Source organism: Salmo trutta, chromosome 15 (assembly GCF_901001165.1).
Source record: "Salmo trutta chromosome 15, fSalTru1.1, whole genome shotgun sequence".
Lineage (NCBI taxonomy): Eukaryota > Metazoa > Chordata > Actinopteri > Salmoniformes > Salmonidae > Salmo > Salmo trutta.
This window is the reverse complement of record NC_042971.1, coordinates 6,644,984-6,651,065: the sequence shown is the minus strand read 5'-3', so window position 1 is coordinate 6,651,065 and position 6,082 is coordinate 6,644,984. Positions and strand designations below refer to the sequence as shown.

The following is a 6,082-nucleotide window of genomic DNA, read 5'->3' as shown; positions in this document are numbered from 1 at the left end:
AGGGTTAATACCAGTAAGGAGGAGACTCAGCATAAAGGGTTAATACCAGTAAGGAGGAGACTCAGCATAAAGGGTTAATACCAGTAAGGAGAGGAGACTCAGCATAAAGGGTTAATACCAGTAAGGAGGAGACTCAGCATAAAGGGTTAATACCAGTAAGGAGGAGACTCAGCATAAAGGAGGAGACTCAGCATAAAGGGTTAAATACCAGTAAGGAGGAGACTCAGCATAAAGGGTTAATACCAGTAAGGAGGAGACTCAGCATAAAGGGTTAATACCAGTAAGGAGGAGACTCAGCATAAAGGGTTAATACCAGTAAGGAGGAGAGACTCAGCATAAAGGAGGAGACTCAGCATAAAGGGTTAAATACCAGTAAGGAGGAGACTCAGCATAAAGGGTTAATACCAGTAAGGAGGAGACTCAGCATAAAGGGTTAAATACCAGTAAGGAGGAGACTCAGCATAAAGGGTTAATACCAGTAAGGAGGAGACTCAGCATAAAGGGTTAATACAGTAAGGAGGAGACTCAGCATAAAGGGTTAAATACCAGTAAGGAGGAGACTCAGCATAAAGGGTTAATACCAGTAAGGAGGAGACTCAGCATAAAGGGTTAATACCAGTAAGGAGAGACTCAGCATAAAGGGTTAATACCAGTAAGGAGGAGACTCAGCATAAAGGGTTAATACCAGTAAGGAGGAGACTCAGCATAAAGGGTTAAATACCAGTAAGGAGGAGACTCAGCATAAAGGGTTAATACCAGTAAGGAGGAGACTCAGCATAAAGGGTTAATACCAGTAAGGAGGAGACTCAGCATAAAGGGTTAATACCAGTAAGGAGGAGACTCAGCATAAAGGGTTAATACCAGTAAGGAGGAGACTCAGCATAAAGGGTTAATACCAGTAAGGAGGAGGACTCAGCATAAAGGGTTAATACCAGTAAGGAGGAGACTCAGCATAAAGGGTAAATACCAGTAAGGAGGAGACTCAGCATAAAGGGTTAAATACCAGTAAGGAGGAGACTCAGCATAAAGGGTTAATACCAGTAAGGAGGAGACTCAGCATAAAGGGTTAATACCAGTAAGGAGGAGACTCAGCATAAAGGGTTAATACCAGTAAGGAGGAGACTCAGCATAAAGGGTTAATACCAGTAAGGAGGAGACTCAGCATAAAGGGTTAATACCAGTAAGGAGGAGACTCAGCATAAAGGGTTAATACCAGTAAGGAGGAGACTCAGCATAAAGGGTTAATACCAGTAAGGAGGAGACTCAGCATAAGGGGTAATAACAGTAAGGAGGAGACTCAGCATAAAGGGTTAATACCAGTAAGGAGGAGACTCAGCATAAAGGGTTAATACAGTAAGGAGGAGACTCAGCATAAAGGGTTAAATACCAGTAAGGAGGAGACTCAGCATAAAGGGTTAATACCAGCAAGGAGGAGACTCAGCATAAAGGGTTAATACCAGTAAGGAGGAGACTCAGCATAAAGGGTTAATACCAGTAAGGAGGAGACTCAGCATAAGGAGGAGACTCAGCATAAAGGGTTAATACCAGTAAGGAGGAGACTCAGCATAAGGGTTAATACCAGTAGGAGGAGACTCAGCATAAAGGGTTAATACAGTAAGGAGGAGACTCAGCATAAAGGGTTAATACAGTAAGGAGGAGACTCAGCATAAAGGGTTAATACCAGTAGGAGGAGACTCAGCATAAAGGGTTAATACCAGTAAGGAGGAGACTCAGCATAAAGGGTTAATACCAGTAAGGAGGAGACTCAGCATAAAGGGTTAATACCAGTAAGGAGGAGACTCAGCATAAAGGGTTAATACCAGTAAGGAGGAGACTCAGCATAAAGGGTTAAATACCAGTAAGGAGGAGACTCAGCATAAAGGGTTAAATACCAGTAAGGAGGAGACTCAGCATAAAGGGTTAATACCAGCAAGGAGGAGACTCAGCATAAAGGGTTAATACCAGTAAGGAGGAGACTCAGCATAAAGGGTTAAATACCAGTAAGGAGGAGACTCAGCATAAAGGGTTAATACCAGTAAGGAGGAGACTCAGCATAAAGGGTTAAATACCAGTAAGGAGGAGACTCAGCATAAAGGGTTAATACCAGTAAGGAGGAGACTCAGCATAAAGGGTTAAATACCAGTAAGGAGGAGACTCAGCATAAAGGGTTAATACCAGTAAGGAGGAGACTCAGCATAAAGGGTTAATACCAGTAAGGAGGAGACTCGGCATAAAGGGTTAATACCAGTAAGGAGGAGACTCAGCATAAAGGGTTAATACCAGTAAGGAGGAGACTCAGCATAAAGGGTTAATACCAGTAAGGAGGAGACTCAGCATAAAGGGTTAATACCAGTAAGGAGGAGACTCAGCATAAAGGGTTAATACCAGCAAGGAGGAGACTCAGCATAAAGGGTTAATACCAGTAACGAGGAGACTCAGCATAAAGGGTTAAATACCAGTAAGGAGGAGACTCAGCATAAAGGGTTAATACCAGTAAGGAGGAGACTCAGCATAAAGGGTTAAATACCAGTAAGGAGGAGACTCAGCATAAAGGGTTATACCAGTAAGGAGGAGACTCAGCATAAAGGGTTAATACCAGTAAGGAGGAGACTCAGCATAAAGGGTTAAATACCAGTAAGGAGGAGACTCAGCATAAAGGGTTAATACCAGTAAGGAGGAGACTCAGCATAAAGGGTTAATACCAGTAAGGAGGAGATTCAGCATAAAGGGTTAATACCAGTAAGGAGGAGACTCAGCATAAAGGGTTAATGCAGTAAGGAGGAGACTCAGCATAAAGGGTTAATACCAGTAAGGAGGAGACTCAGCATAAAGGGTTAATACCAGTAAGGAGGAGAATCAGCATAAAGGGTTAATACCAGTAAGGAGGAGACTCAGCATAAAGGGTTAATACCAGTAAGGAGGAGGACTCAGCATAAAGGGTTAATACCAGTAAGGAGGAGACTCAGCATAAAGGGTTAATACCAGTAAGGAGGAGACTCAGCATAAAGGGTTAATACCAGTAAGGAGGAGACTCAGCATAAAGGGTTAATACCAGTAAGGAGGAGACTCAGCATAAAGGGTTAATACCAGTAAGGAGGAGACTCAGCATAAAGGGTTAATACCAGTAAGGAGGAGACTCAGCATAAAGGGTTAATACCAGTAAGGAGGAGACTCAGCATAAAGGGTTAAATACCAGTAAGGAGGAGACTCAGCATAAAGGGTTAATACCAGTAAGGAGGAGACTCAGCATAAAGGGTTATACCAGTAAGGAGGAGACTCAGCATAAAGGGTAAATACCAGTAAGAGGAGACCAGCATAAAGGGTATACCAGTAGGAGGACTCAGCATAAGGTTAATACCATAAGAGATAACTCAGCATAAAGGGTTAATACCAGTAAGGAGGAACTCCGCATAAGGGTTACATACCATCAGTAGGAGACTCAGCATAAAGGGTTAAAACCAGTAAGGAGGATCCAAAAGGGTTATACCATAAGGAGGAGACTCAGCATAAAGGTGTAATACCATAGGAGGAGACTCAGCATAAAGGGTTAAATACCAGTAAGGAGAGACTCAGCATAAAGGGTTAAATACCAGTAAGGAGTAGACTCAGCATAAAGGTTAATACCAGTAAGGAGGAGACTCCATAAGGTTATACCAGTAAAGTAGAGGACCAGCATAAAGGGTTAATACCAGTAAGGAGAACTCAGCATAAGGGTTCATACCAGTAAGGAGATTCAGCATAAAGGGTTAATACCAGTAAGGAGGAGACTCAGTATAAAGGGTTAATCCAGCAAGGAGGACCAGCATAAAGTGGTTAAATACCATAAGGAGATACTCATAAAGGGTTAATACCAGTAAGGAGAGACTCAGCATAAAGGATGAGACTCAGCATAAAGGGTTAATACCAGTAGTAGGAGGAGACTCGCATAAAGGTTACTCCAGTAAGGAGGAGACTCAGCATAAAGGGTTAATACCAGTAAGGAGGAGACTCAGCATAAAGGGTTATACCAGTAAGGAGAGACTCAGCATAAAGGGTTAATACCAGTAGGAGAACTCAGCATAAAGGGTTAATACCAGTAAGGAGGAGACTCGCATAAAGGTTAATACCAGTAAGGAGGAACTCAGCATAAAGGGTTAAATACCATAAGGAGAGATCAGCATAAAGGGTTATATACCATAGGAGGAACTCAGTAAAGGGTTAATACCAGCAGGAGGACTCACATAAAGGGTTAAATCCAGTAAGGAGACTCGCATAATGGTTAATACATAAGGAGGAGACTCAGCATAAAGGTTAAATACCAGTAAGTAGGACTCAAGCATAAAGGGTTTAATACCAGTAAGGAGGATACCTCAGCATAAAGGAGAGACTCAGCATAAAGGGTTAATACCTAAGGAGGAGACTCAGCATAAAGGGTTAATAACCGTAAGGAGGAGACTCAGCATAAAGGGTTTAATACCAGTAAGTAGAGGACTCAGCATAAAGGGTTAATACCAGTAAGGAGGAGACTCAGCATAAAGGGTTAATACCATAAGGAGGAGCTCAGCATAAGGAGGAGACTCAGCATAAAGGGTTAATACCATAGAGGACTCAGCATAAAGGAGAACTCACATAAGGTAATACCAGTAAAGGAGACTCCGCATAAAGGAGGAGACTCAGCATAAAGGGTTAATACCAGTAAGGAGGAGACTCCGCATAAAGGTTAATACCAGTAAGAGGAGACTCGCATAAAGGTTAATACCAGTAAGGAGAACTCAGATAAAGGGTTAATACCAGCAAGGAGGAGACTCAGCATAAAGGGTTAATACCAGTAGGAGGAGACTCAGCATAAAGGTTATACCATAGGGAGACTCAGCATAAAGGGTTAATACAGCAAGGAGAGACTCAGCATAAGGGTTAATACCAGTAAGGAGGAGACTCAGCATAAAGGGTTAAATACCAGTAGGAGGAGACTCAGCATAAAGGGTTAATACCAGTAAGGAGGATACTCAGCATAAGGTTAAATCCAGTAGGAGAACTCAGCATAAAGGTTACCAGTAAGGAGGAGACTCAGCATAAAGGTTAATACCAGTAAGGAGACTCAGCATAAGGGTTAAATACCAGTAGGAGGACGCATAAAGGGTTAATACCAGTAGGAGGAGACTCAGCATAAGAGGTTAATACCAGTAAGGAGATCAGCATAAAGGGTTAATACCAGTAAGGAGGACTCAGCATAAGGTTAATAGCAGTAGGAGGAGACTCAGCATAAAAGGGTTTACCATAAGAGGAGACTCAGCATAAAGGGTTAATACCATAAGGAGGAGACTCAGCATAAGGGTTAATACCAGTAAGGAGGAGACTCGCATAAAGGGTTAATACCAGTAAGGAGAGCAGCATAAAGGGTTATACCATAAGGAGGAACTCAGCATAAGGGTTAAATACCAGTAGGAGGAGACTCAGCATAAGGTTAATACCAGTAGGAGAGACTCAGCATAAAGGGTTAATACCAGTAAGGAGGAGACTCAGCATAAGGGTTATACCAAAGGAGGAGACTCAGCATAAAGGTTAATACCAGTAAGAGGAGACCAGCATAAAGGGTTAACCAGTAAGGAGTAGACTCAGCATAAAGGGTTAAATACCAGTAGGAGGAGACTCACATAAAGGGTTAATACCAGTAAGGAGGAGACTCAGCTAAAGGGTTAATACCAGTAAGAGACTCAGCATAAGGGTAAAATACCAGTAAGGAGTAGACTCAGCATAAAGGGTAATACCAGTAAGGGAGACTCAGCATAAAGGGTTAATACCAGTAAGGAGGAGACTCAGCATAAAGGGTTAATACCAGTAAGGAGGAGACTCAGCATAAAGGGTTAACTACCAGTAAGGAGGAGACTCAGCATAAAGGGTTAAAAACCATAAGGAGGAGATTCCGCATAAAGGGTTAATACCATAAGGAGGGAACTCAGCATAAAGGTTATACCAGTAAGGAGGAGACTCAGCATAAAGGGTTAAATACCATAAGAGACTCAGCTAAAGGGTTAAAACCAGTAAGGAGAGACTCAGCATAAGGGTTAATACCAGTAAGGAGAGACTCAGCATAAGGGTTAAT

The 6,082-nt window shown here is 42.3% G+C and overlaps 1 long non-coding RNA gene across 1 annotated transcript; it reads left to right on the top strand.

Moving 5' to 3' along the window:
• Positions 1-3,489: 3,489 nt before the first annotated feature.
• On the top strand, positions 3,490-5,818 carry LOC115148210 (uncharacterized). Its single transcript, XR_003866594.1, has 3 exons — positions 3,490-3,512; positions 5,522-5,540; positions 5,772-5,818. It is a non-coding gene; the product is annotated as an uncharacterized LOC115148210 (long non-coding RNA).
• The last annotated feature ends 264 nt before the right edge of the window (positions 5,819-6,082 follow it).